The following is a 17,762-nucleotide window of genomic DNA, read 5'->3' as shown; positions in this document are numbered from 1 at the left end:
TCACCGCTACTCTGAGTCCACTATTCGGTGTTCAACTTGGCTGCCAAGCACTAATAATCTCCTCTTTCTGTGCTAGGTACCATCTGACACATTGTCCTCAGGCAATATTGAGCCTGACCCTAGCACTGGGAGGCCCTCAGATGAGGGCAGCGATGTTGAAGATCTGTCACGGCGCTTACCCCCACCCTCCACCAGCACAGCGACACACGCCTGGGTGGGACCCAGATGTAGAGTAGCTACGGGATCACAATCTGGTGAGCATACCGCACAATCTGTTCCACAGCAGGTGAAGGCTGGGACCTCTTGGTTGGCTGCAGTCGGAGGACTGCTGGAGGCAAGGAATGTGCTGAGTCCAAGTCAGATGATGAGCCTCTGGACTGGGTCTCCAATCAGTTGGTGGATCTGCGAAGACAATCGCAGGAATATCGGGAAGGGATGTCAGGTGTACTCCTCAGATTGCAAGGGATGATGGAGGAGTCTGTCTGCCTTCAGTCCGAGGTGATAGTGCCGTCATGCTACACACTGTGGTCAACACAGGCGGGATAGTGGCTGCCATGGAGACCTTGGTCCAGGATATCGATCCTGCACTGCTGTGCAGGCTGAACTCCATTGCCGAAGCCATAGTTGGCCACCAACAGTGTCGACATGAGAGGGGTATGGGGCAGTTTAATCTCACTCCAGGGTCCCCTTCTGCTCAAGGATTCATCCAGGGGCCACTAGGAACCTATAGGGAGTAGGACCAGCAGCTTTGACAACCTGGGGCCATCCACCCAGATGACTCCGGGAATATCCAGCCGATCCAAATCCCCTCTTCCTGTGACCTCCAAGATAAAGTCAGGTGTCTCAACCCAGGGCCTCTTCCCTGTGTAGTATGTAACCTTCAGGCCAAAGTTATGGTCCGGCTTCACACTCACTGGACACATTAGTGATGCCTGCACCTTAATGGTGCTTGTCTTTGCTGCCAGAATGTCGTGGGCAGGCACGCCAGAGCCCTGTCATTCTCTGTATGTGTGTGCTCTTCAGCACCTTTGAGGTGGGGCTGGCCCCCACACCTCTTCAGCACCTTTGTCTGGTGACGGGGACAGCTCCTGAAGACTCACGAAGAATCAGGTGCATTTAAAGTTTCACACTGGAGTCAAATGTTCACAGATGCAAGGTGAGGATGTCAGTACCGTCCTCACTGCATCTCATCATTATCCTCCATGAATCTTGTGGCTATGAGGGCCTCCGGAGCGCGCCTGCCTTGTCTGGCCAGTGCGCTGGCCTCATCGCTGACATCCTCACCTTCAAGGACCTCATCACCATCATCTCCTTCAACGTCCTTCTCATTGGAGGAGATGTGCAGCTTTTCCATCTTCTCCTCAGCCAGGTCCTCCCCCTGCTGCAAGGCCAGGTTGTATAGCACGCAGCAAGCTACGATGATGCACGGCACCCTTGGTGGACTATATTGCAGTGCTCCACCAGACCTGTTGAGGCACCAGAACCTCATTTTCAAGAAGCCTATTGTTTGCTCCACTAAGGTCCAGGTCATGCCATGAGCCTCATTATATCGCCACTCTGCTGCAGTCTGAGGTCACCGCACAGGCGTCATCAGCCACATCCACTGTGGGTAGCCCTTTTCCCCGAGGAGCTAACCCTGCAGCCTCTGTGGGCCCTAGAAGACATCAGAGATCTGAGACCTGCTAAGGATGTAGGAGCCACGGACACTCCCTGGGAATCGTGCATAGACCTGCAGGATGTGTTTTTGGTGGTCGCACAGTGACTGAATATTCAGCGAGTGGGAGCCCTTGTAATTGACAGCTTGCTGCCATGGAGTGCAGTCGATGGCACCCTGCACTGGTGGGAAATCTGAGGTCTGTGCTAATCCCAATGCTCTTGCTTCCTGGCTTTACTGATCCGGAGTGAAATGCACAAAGTTCTGTGCCTTCGTGAAAATGGCATCCGGTACCTCCTGGATACACTTGTGCGTGGAGGCTTGTGAGATCCCACACAGGTCACCTGTGGAGCCCTGGAAGGAGGCACTGGCATAAACTTGAGTGCCGTGGTCACTTTCACAGCCACAACTGGCAGTGGATGCCCTCCCTGGCCCCATGGCAACAAATCCTGCAACAGGTAGCATATGTGACTGACCAGTTCCCTAGACATGCACAGTCTTCAGTGACACTGGTTCTCAGTCATCTGCAGGAATGATAAGCGCCGTCTATAAACCTTGGGTCTAGCGAAGCACCAATGAGCAACGGTTCTCCATGAATCTTCAATTGCGTGCCCAGCAGGTATGACCCCTTTGTCTTGAGGGAGGTGCTCCTCCCTTTGCCAAGCCAGGAGCCTCCGCCACTCTCTTCTTCTTTTCTGCTGCCTGTAAGCAACATGGCATACTACTAAATCACCAGGCTCCATGATCCTGATATTTTCCTCCTGCAGGATCAACCACATGTGTCATCAGCACATCCACTGTGGGTAGCTCTTGTCCCCGAGGAGCTAACCCTGCAGCCTCTGTGGACCATGGAAGATATCAGGGATCTGAGACCTGCTAAGGATGTATGGGTTCGCATATAGGTTCGCATACGTGTCCTGAGAACCTCTCTTGGTTAAGTATGAAGGCCCCTTCATTCATGCAGGAGAGTGCTAGCCACCACTTGGATGGCCAATGTGTAGTGTGCTTCCTAGCTGTCTGAAACACCACCCATCTCCACCCCACTCCACCAGATTGATTGGTGGCAACTTTGGCCATTGGACTGCATGCTGTGCTCTCAGCTCAGGCGCAGGCATTCTCCTAACCCACATTGCAAGGCTGCATTGTTAGCTTGAACCATGAGGGATACTGGTCCAAATCTTAATAAAGACATTGCAAGGGGCTCTGAACGCCTCCACTATGGCCACCTTTCGCAAGGGGATCCTACAACTTGCTCAGTGTGCCAATTGTTCTGCTGCCCCCTAAAGCGCGAATTAATTTGCATCCTGAGCCCAAGGGGTGAAAGGTTCTGGAGCTTTCGATGGCACATTCATGCTTTTGCATTGCTTGAGTGGGCAGAAAATCTTCAAGAGGCCTGACTCCAAGCATGTCAAGGAGCTGATGCTGAACGGTCTCAGCTGAGAACTGATGGATTACAAATGTTACTCTTGCTCAAAAAAAAAGAGAAGGATAAAACTTGAAACTACAGGTCAATCAGTTTAACTTCAGTAGTTGGGAAATTTTTGGAGAAACAATAATCCATGTGGAAATTAACAACCACTTAAAAAGCTTGTACTGATATAGGCAAGTCAGGATAGGTTTGTTAAGAGTAAATCAGGCGTAACTAACTTCATTGAGATTTTGATGAGGCGAAAGAGGTGGATTAGGGCAATGCATTTGATGTTGCGTATATGAACTTACAAAACACGATTACCAAAGAGGCATTAGCAACATGTATACAAGATTGGTTAAGACATAGAAGCAGAATGTTGTACTGAATGGCTTTTTTCCTAGACTGGAAGATGTTACAGTGATGTTCCCCAGGGTTCAAAACTAGGATCACTGCTGTTTTTGATATGTCATGAGCCTTGGAAATGTGGTAAACAATAGATTTTAAGGAGGCACAGATAGCCTGGTGGAAAGGGTAGACACATGTCATATGAAATTCAGTGCAGAAAAATGTGAGGTCATGCACTTTGTTGCGAAGAATGAGGGGAGACAATTGCACACTAAATGGTACAGTTTATAGGGGGTGCAAGAAAAAGTGTACCTGGGTACTGTGCAAAAATCTTCGAAGGTCACAGGACAGGTTAGCAAAGCAGTTAATAAAGCATTTTGTATCCTGGACTTTATAAATAGAAGCATACATAGAAAAGTCAGGAAGATATGGTAAAATGATATAAAACACTGGTTCAGTCCCAGTAGAGTATTACATCCAATGCTGGACATCACACTTTGGGAAGGCTCGACAGCTGAATGAAATATGGAAGGCATCCAATATCAGCCTGCACTTAGAAAAATCAACTTGCAAAATCCCTGGTGTGGAACATTGCACTGTACGGATGTCAGAGTTGAACCCTAAATAAGGCCGATGAGAAGAGGAATACAGATTTTAGAATCAGCTGGACAGAGCAACAACGATGAATTTTGTCGGCAGGAAAATCAGAGTACCAGCATCCCATGAGCTTTTAGTTGAAGTGAAGAAGCGGAAATTGAGGAAGTACCAACACTGGGAGAGCTGGGTGAGAATCTAGCATTGGCGACAATAGAAAGTGAAACATCAGGAAAGAACAGGCCAGGCTGGAGAAGGACTGGATGGGTGAACGAGATCAGAAACTTGTTATGGCTAGATGAGAAGAGTGAACTGGCTTCCCTCTATTCAACTCCCTTGGTTAGTCACAAGAAAGCTTTGTTTCACAAGTATATGACCTTTCCAAATCGAAATTTCCTTGGGCTGACACGTAAAATGACATAAGATGACAATGGGGGGAGCTCCCGACATCATCCTTCCCCAATTAAATTTTCAGGAATGCGGGGGCGCAGCAAAATCAGCTGCGGGCCCACCGACCTGTCAATGGCCAATTGAGGCCATTGACAGGATCAATTATATAATTAAAGGACCTGCCCGTCCAACCTTAAGGTTGGCGGGCAGGCCAGGAGCCCTGGCGGCAAATAGAGAAAACATCAAACCTCATCCACCGGCAGGATGAGGTTTCATGTAGGAATTTAAAAAGTTTAATAAAGTTTTAGTGTTAAATAATGAACGTGTCCCATCTCATGTAACATTGTCACACGAGAGGGGACATGTTAAGGATTTTTCTTTTTTTCTATTTTTAACGTTTTTAAAAGTGTCAGCGATCTCCCTGAGGCAGCACTTTGCCTCAGGGATATGTGTGCTCATTCATGCGCATGCACGAGAGAGCGCACTCTCGTTTTTGGGGAATCCCCCCCTCCGGCCCGCACAGAGATCCTGCCAGACGTCACGCTGGGTGGGCCTTAATTGGCTGTGGGGCACGCTTCTCCGGTGGGGATTGGCTCTCCGCCCGCCAGAGATTGGGTCAGGCCCGCCCGCCCAGTGGGCAGAAAATTCTGCCCCTTATCTATTTAAGCTGTGAGCAATAAGGAGCCAATCAAACAACATTTCCTTGAGTCACAGGAAAAGCAAATTTATTAACCACTAAACCTACAGGATTAAATAATAAAAACGTGACATCAAACACACAGGTATCAGAAATAAGGGAAGGTTGCGTCCAGTGAAAGAAAAGCTTATAAGAATATATGGTTAAGTGTCCTTTTATTGTCCTTGAGGTGTAGATTTTTCAACATTGTGGGCAATTTGGATTAGCTGGTTTCATGGATGTGGTCAAGTGTAAAAGATGTTGCAATTATAATGAGATCTCAGTAGATCTCTCATGAAGTTGACTTCTGAACTGGTCATACACTTGTTCCAAAAGAGGGAGAGAATTGTGTTCAGCCTGTCTCTGCTGCTGAAGTCTTTCTTGACACCTCTCTGAAATGGCTGCAGCCTTGTCTGAAATACTTCACCCATTGTGTATTTCCAAGGGGTTTTGGCTTGGGCTGCCTGTGGCAGCCATTGTTTCAATATCCAGCAATTTTCATTTTAATGTCTCTCCCTTAGACAGTGACAAGATTCGATGGGTCTTTGAATTATAGGAAATGTCTCTCTCTTGGCATTTCCCTGAGGGGATTTATTTGTTTTTCACTTTCACCTTGGAAGGTGGTCTTGCATTTTTAAGAAGTTTCCTCTGTCTCAATTCAAATTTCAAAATTTCGAGTCAGTTGAAACTCAAAAATCGTATTTTCAAAAATCAAGGGTTATAGCCTCATGACAAACTAAACAGAGGGAGGAATGACAGAATCGCACAGAATTGCAGAGAGCGATGCCTATGGCCCCTCAATGACTCTGGCTAATTATTGATAGATGTATGGACAGATTTACCAGAATGTTCCAGAGATGAGGGATTAAAGCTACCTGCAGAGATTGGAGAAGCTGGGATTTGGTTGTTCTCCATAGAGCATAGAAAGGTCAGAGAAGTTTTCACAGAAGTGTTTAGAATCATGGGGGTTTAAGTCGAGTAAAAATGAAATGAAACTGGTTCCAATGATTGAAGGGTCGATAGCCAGAAGGCACTGTTTTGAGGTAATGGGGAAAAGAACCAGATGTAACATGAGGAAAAACTTTTTTTACGCAGCAAGTGGTTAGCATCTGAAATGCACTACTCGAGAGTGTGGTGGAGGCTGTCATAAAATCATTTTTTTTCTCTCCCTGTGTGCTTTGTAAGCTCGCCCTGTGGAGATTGTAACATTCAAGGCACAGGTTTTTCCAATTCTTGTTACATTTGATCCTGCCTCGTAACAAGGGCGGGATTCTCTTGGACTGTTTTGATAGGTCACTCAGATCAGTTCAAAGGTCAGTGAAGAGCAGATCAAGGGTTAGCCAGTTTTAGTCAGTCAGAGAGTCACGAGCAGGGGAAGAAACCCCATGGAGCTAAATTGCTGCTGTTAGTTCTAAAGAGTTGGGTTGGGGGCTCAGTGAAACCTTGGGAGTCATTTGATAGCTCCATGCAGTTGGGGCTCAGAAAAAGCCCTATGAGCCATTTGCTGGTTCTGTGCTGCTGAGAGGTTAGGTTTGGAAGAAACCTTGGATAGCTTGATGCAGCTGAGAGTTGGGCCTTAAGAAATCTCAAATGACTCGGTGTGTTCATAAGCAGGAAGAAGAAGATCTGAGCAGGAGAGGTGCTGTGGTTAGCAGTCTCTAGGCACTTAGGGCCCTGGAGAAGTCCTGAGGAGCTGAGAAGGCAGTGGAAGGCTGCTGTTACATACTGGAAAGGATTAGGGCTCAGTAGGAGCTCTGGGAGCTATTTATAGCTCAGTGCAGCTGGGATTCTCAAGTTCGGAAAAGCCCAGGGGCAATGCCAGCTTAATGAAGCCAATGTTCTCTGAAAGAGCTGGAATTTTGCCAGTAATTAGAGGCGGAAATGCAGCTTTATGGATCCCATGGAACGAGTCTCAGGAAAAGAGATTAAACCATCAGGAGTCATGCAGTTGTTTAGGCAATCCGAGTCAGAGCAACTTTTGGAGGGAATTCAATAGCTTAATCTTCAAAAGTGAAGAGTCGAAATCCCTCTTGAGGGAGACAGAATTTTAATGAGATTGTGTAACTCATAGTGTACACTGACGTCTGGGTGGATTGCTGAGAAATTCGTGTGATGTGTCTTGGTCGCATCTGCTATTTATTACGCAGTGTGGTGTGTTCAACCACAGTTTGCCTGTTCATTCACATATACCTCATGTTAATCCTGAATATTAGAGTATAAGATAGATATTGTAAATTGTTTTACCTTTCTGACTTCACATAGTAAAGTTTATTTTGGTTTGTTTAAAACCATGCAATCCTGTAGCTCTATTCTTTTGCTAAACACCTGGGATCTCAAACTTTGTCTACTTTAAACAAAAATTTACCGGATCACACTAAAAATTTGGGAATCTGGTTGAGGATCATAACAAGGCAGATTCAGCTGTGGCTTTTGAAAGGGAATTAGAAAAGTAGAAAAAAATACAGGAATAAGGGTCAATCCAATTGCTCTTTGAAAGAGCCAGCACAGGTTGAATCAATAGGTTGAATTGACTCCTTCTGTACTGTATTAATTTATAATCCCCTGATTCTCACATGGGATTCCCTAATATTATTAATATTTATATGAAATTTATTGGTTGTTAGGGAAGTTTGCTTTAGGTACAAGGAGATTGTACATTATCTGTTCTTGGTTTACATCACGATGGCTATGATTTATTTGAGAGATTTGTATCACAAAGGATGTGCCTCCTTGCAAGACTGCATGAACAAGATGGAATAAATACATTTGAGCTTGTAAAACTGATAACAAAACATACTTGATCTCTATGTATTTTACTATGATGCTCCTTCTCTGATTCCCATGATATAAAATCAGAAAAATGACTCCTGTGAATACTTTAAAGTTAACTTGTACCTCAGTAATATTGCATGTTCCATTTGGTACCTCACCAATGCCAAGTGCACAGTATTGTTATATAATGTACATCAATTACATTTAGCAGAAATCAGAAATATGGAGTAGGAAATTCAACTCATGGTCATCCTTTTCACAAATTGAAAAGGGCAACCAGGGGTTGGGAGACTGTAGGGATGGGGTGAGAGGGGGAAGCTCACATTGACATCAAAGACCTGGCTGACATCATGTTCAGATGGGCCTGAAAATATGTGAGCAGGACCCCTGCCTGATGATTAACACTCCCTATAAACCCTAATTCAAAATTTACCCACACATGGGTGGAGTTCACTCTGAACAGATTCCATTGTTGTACCAGGTCTTGTTCACCCTAGCCAATGGTTAAAGAGGCCAAAAATACAGGCTCAAAGCTGGAAGGAACTGGAGTAGTTCTCCTTCTGGCTCCCCAAATTACTGTGAAACATAGCAGAAGTTTTGGATTCTAGCTCATCTTGTTCTTCTGGTGCTTGGTTTCTGAAACCAACATACAACAAGCAAAGTTTCTAAAACCTCACGAAATACCAGCCAGGGTTGTTGCTCCTGTTCATCACTGACAACTATTAGCATATGAATGTATGTGCATGTTGATAGGGACAGGGCCATTTGTAGCTATAGTGTTCTGCATTGTTATGTACTCTATTGGCATGAACTGTCTTGGTTCCTACTTAAAGAATAATCACTTTGGCCAGATACTGCTTTTGTCTATGGAGCCCGTGTTGCAACAAAGGTCAACATCTTCAGAAAAGGAAAGCTTGAGATAAATAGGAAAAACAGTTTAAAAAAAACAAGTGCCTCATTGTGTCATACTTTCATGTTCATTGGTTGCAAGCATATGTCGGAAACTCCATGACTCTTCAATAGGTAGGTATGATTATTCAATAACAATGATTTAATGTGCCATATAATAAATAGGAAAGAACATTCTGCAGTGATTTTAGTCAACTCTGCACAGCACAAAACAATTCACAGCCAACCAATTACTTTTGAAGTGTGGTGGGTTTCCCTTGTTTCAAACAAGTGGGACGGTTAATCTCTACACAGCAAGATTCAAACTGACACATATTGTACTGCTATACAAGCTGTTATATAATTGCTCTAGGGGCATTCAGTGTTGACACTGGCACCCCAATACTGTGCTGCCAGTCATGACTTGGGGCAGGAGGAGAACAAAGACCCAGCACAATCCCACAGAAAAGGAAGGTTTAAGAAGCAGGGCACACAGGGTTGTTCTTGGATATCAAAGTTACAAAGTGAAAGGACCTGAGAACAGGTCACTGTAACTAGAAACTGTAGAGGTTGGGGTGGGTCAGGAGCAGTTCAGTCTATAAATCTTTCAGTCAGTGAGATACTGAGTAGTACAAAGCAGAATGTCTTATGCTCTGTTCCTGATCTGTGCTGAATTGGTTGGTCTCAGCTGAAATGTCAACAGTTGGGATTTGGTAGTTGCCACAGGACCCGGCTAAGGAGGAGGAAATTCAGCCATAACTCTTGCTCCTGATCATGTCCAGTGACCACGGCTGGAAGAAGTAAGGTAAATGTCAGGTGAGAACAAGACTGGACACAGCTGTGATGCTATTTCTCACTGAATATCACCTGTTGAAACTCAACATCTAATCGCAAAAGTGAAGAACGTCCAATCGTGTAAGTTGCAGGACTCAGCTGACAAGTACAGAACCATCAGCTTTTTCAGGAGAGGAAGAGATAAAATTGGAGGGGAAAAATGTATGCGCAGGACCAGGAGAGGGTCCTGCCCTAAAGGCCTTTTGCATGCAGAAAATGTGACTGAGTGTTCTGTTCAGAGTGTCTGCAATCTGCAGAACTGTTTATTCATAGCTTCTGGCAAAAGAACAAAATATTTATTGTAACAAGCTGTGAGGAGTCATGGGAAAACGTCTGCCTGATAAAAGATTGAAGTGTATTCCTCCTCCCCAGTTGTACAGAACATACTCGTGCAAAGACCTTCAGACTTTATCAGGATCATGTTTACTATGTATTATTCCCTCAATCCAAGAAATGAACAGTCCCAGTCATTGAACAATTTGCCCGTTTCAGTAATGACTGGATGCAACTGATATACCAGAGAGCAGCTGACAAACAAAGGAATAGGAATGTGGATAAGTAAATGCTATATCATTTGTTTCTGTTGCCTGATTAGTGCACATCACATCTTAACATGATTGAGTTTCAAATAAAAGACACGATATCTTCATCCTCCTAATGGTGCAGCAAGACAATCAGCAATTGTCCCTGCCACACACGGATCTGAAGACTCCAGGATTGACCCACTTGTGCTGAGTTGACTGATCTCACTCAGGGCAGCTTTTAGGCCTCTAGAATTGGCCTTTGGTTAGGGAAGGGAAGGAACCCGCCTCCCCATTGTCATGCAGTGATTCCTGCTACAAGTAAGAATGTGTGGACGCCAAGTGAGGACAGAGTTCTAAGTAGGCTGTGGTGCCTTTCATAGTCAAATGGACTGCTGAAACGCACATAAGAAATGGTTACTTGTGTGAGAAATCTGAGAATTATCAGTGCACATGAAATCATATCCCAGCAAAGAGTTAGAACATGCAGGAAAGGGGGTAGGCAAAGAAACAAAGATAAAAAGACAAAACTTCATGAAGTTATGCTTCTGGTGTCTTGCTTTATTTTGTAAATGTTTTTAATGTGAAATAACAAGCACAATCATTAATTTCTAACTTAAAATAAACCATACAACACATACCATGAAGTATTTTCAATAGTGTGGTTGCCACAAGCAACATAGATTTATGTGGTAGAGACCAAGCAAACTCAATGTAAAATAGCACAACGACATTATTGGTATCCTCTCCTGATGCTTTTACTCTTTATGAATGTTTTAGACCACAGGCATATTACTGTACCCCATCATGTAAATAAGCCTGCCCCTTTATCCTTGCAAGATAATAGGATAGCAGTTGCAAGAAAACAGCTGTAATTTTGTTGTTAGGATAAGAGGTTTAGGTTTTGCAATTGTGGGAGTCTGGTCCCATGTATTTGTCCTTGGTGGAGTAGTCATATAAAAGCAGAAGCCAGTACATTAATGGTGACCACTCCAGTTTGGAGTATAACAGTGAGAGAACAGTACTCGTGGATCATTGTGCTGAAACTGGGTGCATTGTCAAGTGCAATGAGTACAATAAATCACACTTTCCTTTCATCCACTGCAGTCCAGAACTAAATATTTTTTGGCTAATACTGACAAGATGGTGCAGTGATTTAGGCATTGCCATTTCATCTCTGAGGTGGGAAATCAGACCTAACCTCGAATGAGATGATGGTTCTGTATGACTGTAACATTTCCAAAGGAAAATAAATTGTGAATTCACAGTATTAAACACTGTCAGATGTGTTCAGTCCAGGGGATATGAAATTTCTCTGAGTGCTGTTTTAATGGATTAACGATGAATAAAATAGCATATTTTTATAGGGGTGGGGATTTGTCCAAATACATTAAACAATGCACCACAGAGGGAGGAATTTTAACCCCCTCTCCCCATATTTATACATACTTTTATTCTTTCCAGTTTGGTGCAATCATTTGCACAAACCTGAATAGATTCCCTTGTATTGTAATCTGAAGATAGAATTTTACAGCAGAGAGAGGTAGTTCAGCCCATAACATCTGTGCTGGTTCTCTGAAAGAGCAATTTGCTCAGGTCCATTACCCTTCCTTTTCCCGATAGCCTTTCCAAATATTATTTTTCAAATGTTTATTCACTTCCTTTTTTAAAGCTATTCTGAATTACTGGTAGGTAGTTCAGATGCACATCAGCCATGATATGGAATGATGGAACAGACAGGCTGAATGATTAATTCATGTCCTATGTTTTGGACCATCTCCTAGCAACCGTATGCTTAAAAAAACTCTGAACCTCTCTCTTTGTTCTTTTTGTGATGATCTTAAATTTATAACCATGAGTTGCTGACTCACCAACCAATGGAAGCTGTGTTCAATGAGAGAGAGGTTTAGAGATGGAATTCTAGAGTTTAGGGCCCAGAAGGCTGAAGGCATGGTTGTCAATGGTGGGGTGAAGGAAGTTGGGGAGGCACAGAAAGGGGAGAGTTGTTGTAATGCAGATTCCTCAGAAAGAGGGGTGGAAGTTACAGATATCCTGAGGAGGAAGGTTTTGAACACAGATAAGAATTTAGAAATTGAAGTGTTGCTGGACCATAGACCAATGTAGGCTAATGAGCACAGGGGTAGTGGGTGAAAGGAATTTGTTGCAAGTTAGGATGCAGGTAGCCGAGTTTTGGTTGGCCATCCAGAAGTAGTTCATTCTGGAGGTAACAAATCCAGGGATGAAACTTTCAGCGGTAGATGGCCTGAGATGATGGAAACAGACTGTGATGGCGGAAACAGGGGATATGGGTCGGAAACTCAACTCGTGTTCAAATAGGGTGTCAAGGTTGTGAATAGTTTTGTTGGGCCTCAGACAGTTGCCAGGGAAGAGAATGGAATCAGTGGCTAGGGAAAGGAGTTGGTGATAGGACAAAAGATAATGGTATTCCCAATGTTTTGTTGGAGGAAATTTCAGCCCATCTAGGACTAGCTATCAGAAAGAAATTTGACGTTTCTCTCCTCCTTTAAGATGCTCTTCAAAACCTACCTCTTTGAATTCCATCTCTAAACCTCTCTCTCATTGATCACTGCTTCCATTGGTTGGTGAGTCAGCAACTCGTGGTTATAAATTTAAGATCATCACAAAAAGAACAAAGAGAGAGGTTCAGAGATTTTTTTAAGCATACGGTTGCTAGGAGATGGTCCAAAACATAGGGACATGAGTTAATCATTCAGCCTGTCAAGTCTGTTCCATCATTCCATATCATGGCTGATGAGCATCTCAACTATCTACCAATAATTCAGAATAGCTTTAAAAAAGAAAGTGAATAAACATTTGAAAAATGGAAAGGCTATCGGGAAAAGGAAGGGTAATGGACCTGAGCAAATTGATCTTTCAGAGCATCAGTACTGTAAAATTCTATCTTCAGATTACAACACAAGGGAACCTATTCAGGTTTGTGCAAATGATTGCACCAAACTGGAATGAATAAAAGTATGTATAAATATGGGGAGAGGGGGTTAAAATTCTTCCCTCTGTGGTGCATTGTTTAATGTATTTGGACAAATCCCCATCCCCTATAAAAATATGCTATTTTATTCATCGTTAATCCATTAAAACAGCACTCAGAGAAACTTTCACATCCCCTGGACTGAACACATCTGACAGCGTTTAATACTGTGATTTAAAATTCATTTTCCTTTGGAAATGTTACAGTCATACAGAACCATCATCTCATTCGAGGTTAGGTTTGATCTCCCACCTCAGAGATGAAATGGCAATGCCTAAATCACTGCACCATCTTGTCAGTATTAGCCAAAAAATATTTAGTTCTGGACTGCAGTGGATGAAAGGGAAGTGTGATTTATGGTACTTATTTGCACTTGACTTTTGATCACTTGTTCTTTTCCTCTAAGCCATTTTTTTATGTCCAGTTCTATCCCTGTGAAGCACATTGCATGTGATATAAGTGTCAATTGTTTTATTTCCTGTTTATCTCATCAAAGCCCCTTATAATTTTCACACTTCTGTCAGACCTCCTAAACTATGTTTCATGAAAAGAGCTTCACTTTCTCGAGTGAATTCTAAAAACTAAAGTCTGACATCCATGGATATCCATGTCATCATGACATTCTTTGTGACTGTGACAAAGGGAAATTTCTCTTCTTGTCCTTCTTGACTATTTGTAGCCTTTGACATGATTGACCACACCATCCTCTTCCAATACCTCTCTGCTGTTGTCCAGCTGGGTGGGGTGATCTCGCCTATTTCCATTCTTATCTATTCGTAGCCAGAGAACTACTTGCTATGGCTTCGCTCATGCTCCCATACAATTACCTCTGGTATCCCCCAAGAATTGATCCTTGGCACCCTCCTATTTCTCATCCACATGCTACCCTCGGCAACAGCATCTGAAAGCTCAGTGTTAGTTTTCACATGTATGCTGATGACACCCAGTTGTACCTCACCACCACCTCTCTTGATTTCCCCCACTGATGCTAAATTATCAGACTGCTTAGACAACATCTAGCATTGGATGAGCAGAAATTTCCTTTAATTAAATATTGGGAAGCTATTGTTTCTAGTCCCTTATCCAAACTCTGTTCCTGAGCTATTGATTCCAAGCCTCGCTATGATGACAGTCTAAAATTAAGCCAATATGTTTGCAATCTTGGTGTCATATTTGATCCTGAGATGACTTCCAACTTGATATTCGTGCTATCACTAAGACCACCTATTTCTACCTTTGGAACATTAACCAGCTTCACCCCTGTCTCAGCTCACCTGCTGCTCTTTTAAGACACTTCTTAAAACCTACCTATCTGACCAAGATTTTGTTCGTCTGACCTCATGGGTCGTAACTTCCTCAGAGTGGCAATCAGCGTTGCATTACCACTCCACGCCCAATTACTTACATGAAGTTTGTCCTGATGCTGTCTCACCTGACCTTCCAATTCATGCTGGGAGAGATCCAGTCAGTACAATGCATTCCCCGGGGCCCAGCGTTGAAGTCCATCTCCGTCAAAGTGAAGAAGGGCACGCTCCTTTTTTTTAACGGCACTAGCTGCCATAAACCAGGTAAGTTAAAGGTCCCATTGAAAGTTAAATGTCCTTGACAGGCCAGGGAGAAGTTAAGTGTCTCAGTTAAGTGGATACAATTTGGGGGTTAGGGAATTCAGAGGTCAGGGGGTGGAACCTCAGAGGATGGTGGGGGGGGGCTGGAGGGGTGTGGGAGGGCGGGGAACTTGGAGGTAGTGGGGTCAGAGTATGGTGTGGGTTTGGACCTGGGGGGGTTTGGGCGGAGTTGGGTCACGGGGTCATGTCAGGGTGCGGGGGGTGGGGTTGTTTCAGCTCTTGAGGGAGGGGCTGTATCAGGTCAGGTCAGGCCTGCAGAGGAGTCGGATCGGGCGTTCAAGGGACAGGAGGAGGTAGGGTCGGAACTGGAAGGGGCTTGGGTTGGGTCTGGCCTGCTAGGGTGCAGGGGCCAGATTAGGTCAGCCTGGCCTGCAGGGGGCATTGGGTCATGCGGGTTTGCGGGTGAGAGTCGGGGCCACGGGGGGGCGAGGAGTCCCATGTGGGTGCGAAATACCATGGGTGGGTGGTTAGTTAGGGGGAGTCACCTGGAGGTCAGAGGGTGAGGAGAATCCTGAGGAGGGGGGGGAGTAGTCGGGGCTGGGCCAAGTCCCCTGGCAGGGGGGTGGGGGGGGCGGGTGGTGGTCAGGTGTGGGGAAGTCCCATTGGGGACTAGTCTGGGTCTGTCCAATAGTTACCCAGAAGTTAGAAGAGGTTTTAATTCTTCTAACTTTTTTTGGGTAACTATTGGTTTAACACAATTGGAACCATATGAAGTTTCCCATTTAAATCACACTTTCAGATGGTTCCCAGTGCAGTGCAATTGCCCAGAGGGAGTTTGTGTTTCTGGGAAATTGCCATGCAAACCCTTACCCGGGAATTTCCAAAGGAGATTCCCCAGCACATCTTTGGGGTACCGTCCAAATACGATGCTGGGGAGATCAAAAGTTAAGGCCCATTTTATCTTCTTATATGACTCAGTGCTATATTTTGTTTTATCATGCTCCTGTGAAGTGCCTTAGGTGTTTTATTACATGAAAGGCACTATATAAATATAGGATGTTGTTGTTGGATACAGAGCTGGTGTTCAAATTTATACACTAGTATGTGGCACTTAGCAATGTTTTTACTGGGGACAAACATAAATCCTAATATTTAAGTACCTGTGGTCCAGTGCAAAAATTATATATTATGGGGTATGTCAGCTCATGTGAACATTCTAATACTTGCATTTATTAGCATAATATCATGTTGCACATATATGTAGATGATAGCCTCAAATCCAAGAATTTTTAAATGAATGCCAGAAATTTACATTCTTCCTGTTATGAGGCTTTTACCCAATCTCCTGACCTGGTGGAGCTTTGAAGCAGAAGCCCCTTTCTTTCAGGAATGTCTTCTCCTTGTGTAATACCACCTGTGCTCTGTAATGCTACATTAACTCTGCCTCATAAAGTTATCCTTGGCGGTGACGCCTTTCAAAGCTCAAAACTATTTAATGCAATATACACATTTGCAACAATGCTGCAAGTTTCAGAGGATGCTAATCCAGTGTGAATGACAACTTCACCTGGCTGCAGAATCTGAATTTTGTTGTCCTGTGGGTGCTGAATTTGTCTGAGGCTAATTACAGTTTCAGTGTGCTTATTTATGTCAGCCGTTGGTTTCTGGGCTCTAAGCTAACTCCAACCTTCTTACGGCATCAGATCATGTTTGGAGAATTCTCTCTGGGAATCCTTTATATACACTGATTCTGAATTCACCAGTGTTAAATTACAGATTGAACACAAAGCTTGGCATTAAGTTCATCATGTAACAATGCTGCATTGTATAGGAGCTCTAGCTGACTACAGCCTTAGAAAGCTATTGATGGGAATTTCAACCAAAAATAAATCAATCATAGATGCATTATGAACTGTTGAAACGTACAAAACAAAAACAGAATTACCTGGAAAAACTCAGCAGGTCTGGCAGCATCGGCGGAGAAGAAAAGAGTTGACGTTTCGAATCCTCATGACCCTTCGACAGAACTTGACTGTCGAAGGGTCATGAGGACTCGAAACGTCAACTCTTTTCTTCTCCGCCGATGCTGCCAGACCTGCTGAGTTTTTCCAGGTAATTCTGTTTTTGTTTTGGATTTCCAGCATCCGCAGTTTTTTTGTTTTTATCTCTGTGTTGAAAAGTACAGTCTTATTGCCACATTGTAAAATAACAGCCATACATTTACAATATCGCCATTCTGCAGACTGTCTTTTAGCAGCAGAACATCGCAGGCATCAGAACTCCTGGTATGCAAAGAACTTACACTTTGAATTGTCAGCGGGGACCCTTCTTCTAAAAATGATGACCTGGCCCTGGGGTACAGTTCCACAAACGCTGACAGCCCTCAGGATGTCCTTCACCTGGATGTCTCGACAGTGTCAGCAGGCTGTTCTTTACAGAGGAAGGGATGGAAAGAGCATCATAACCAAGTTCCATTTCACATGTATATTTGAGAATAACAACTCAACCTCCTACCATTTCAGCATGTAATAGCGTCTAATAGAGGTTTTGCAAGATCATGAGAAGTTTTGATGGAGTAGGTTGAGAAAAACGCTTCCCTCTGGCAAGTGAGTCGAGAACCAGAGGTGATGGTTTTAAGATCAAAGATCTATAGGGAAATGGTGAGTTTTTTTTTTCACTCAAGGAAACTGGAAACCTCTACTTGAGATTCCAAAAAATATTTTCGAAAGGAATTGGACATTTACTTGAGGATAAAGAATCTATAGGGTCACAGCTAAAAAACGGAGTTATGGGACTAAGCCTATCTGCCATTTCAGGGAGCCAGCACAGGCACAACAGATTGAATGGTCTCCCTCTATAATGCAAGTTTCTATGATTTAACTGTGCATTCATACTGTCAGTTTAGGGTCAATATGAAGCTGTTTCTGCTTTGAAGGAATGGTAATTTCTGTAGTGCAACTTGGTGTCAAGACTGGACCCAATCTGAAATAAAACAGAGTGTGACTGACATCTCCAGAGAGTCTCACTCCGTTTCATCCCGGCAGGAGTTTAGGTCGTAACTCCGGATTTACGCTTCCAGCAAAGAAAACCCATTTCACAGGC

This window comes from Carcharodon carcharias, chromosome 17 (genome assembly GCF_017639515.1).
Source record: "Carcharodon carcharias isolate sCarCar2 chromosome 17, sCarCar2.pri, whole genome shotgun sequence".
Taxonomy (NCBI): domain Eukaryota; kingdom Metazoa; phylum Chordata; class Chondrichthyes; order Lamniformes; family Lamnidae; genus Carcharodon; species Carcharodon carcharias.
This window is presented reverse-complemented; position numbering follows the sequence as displayed.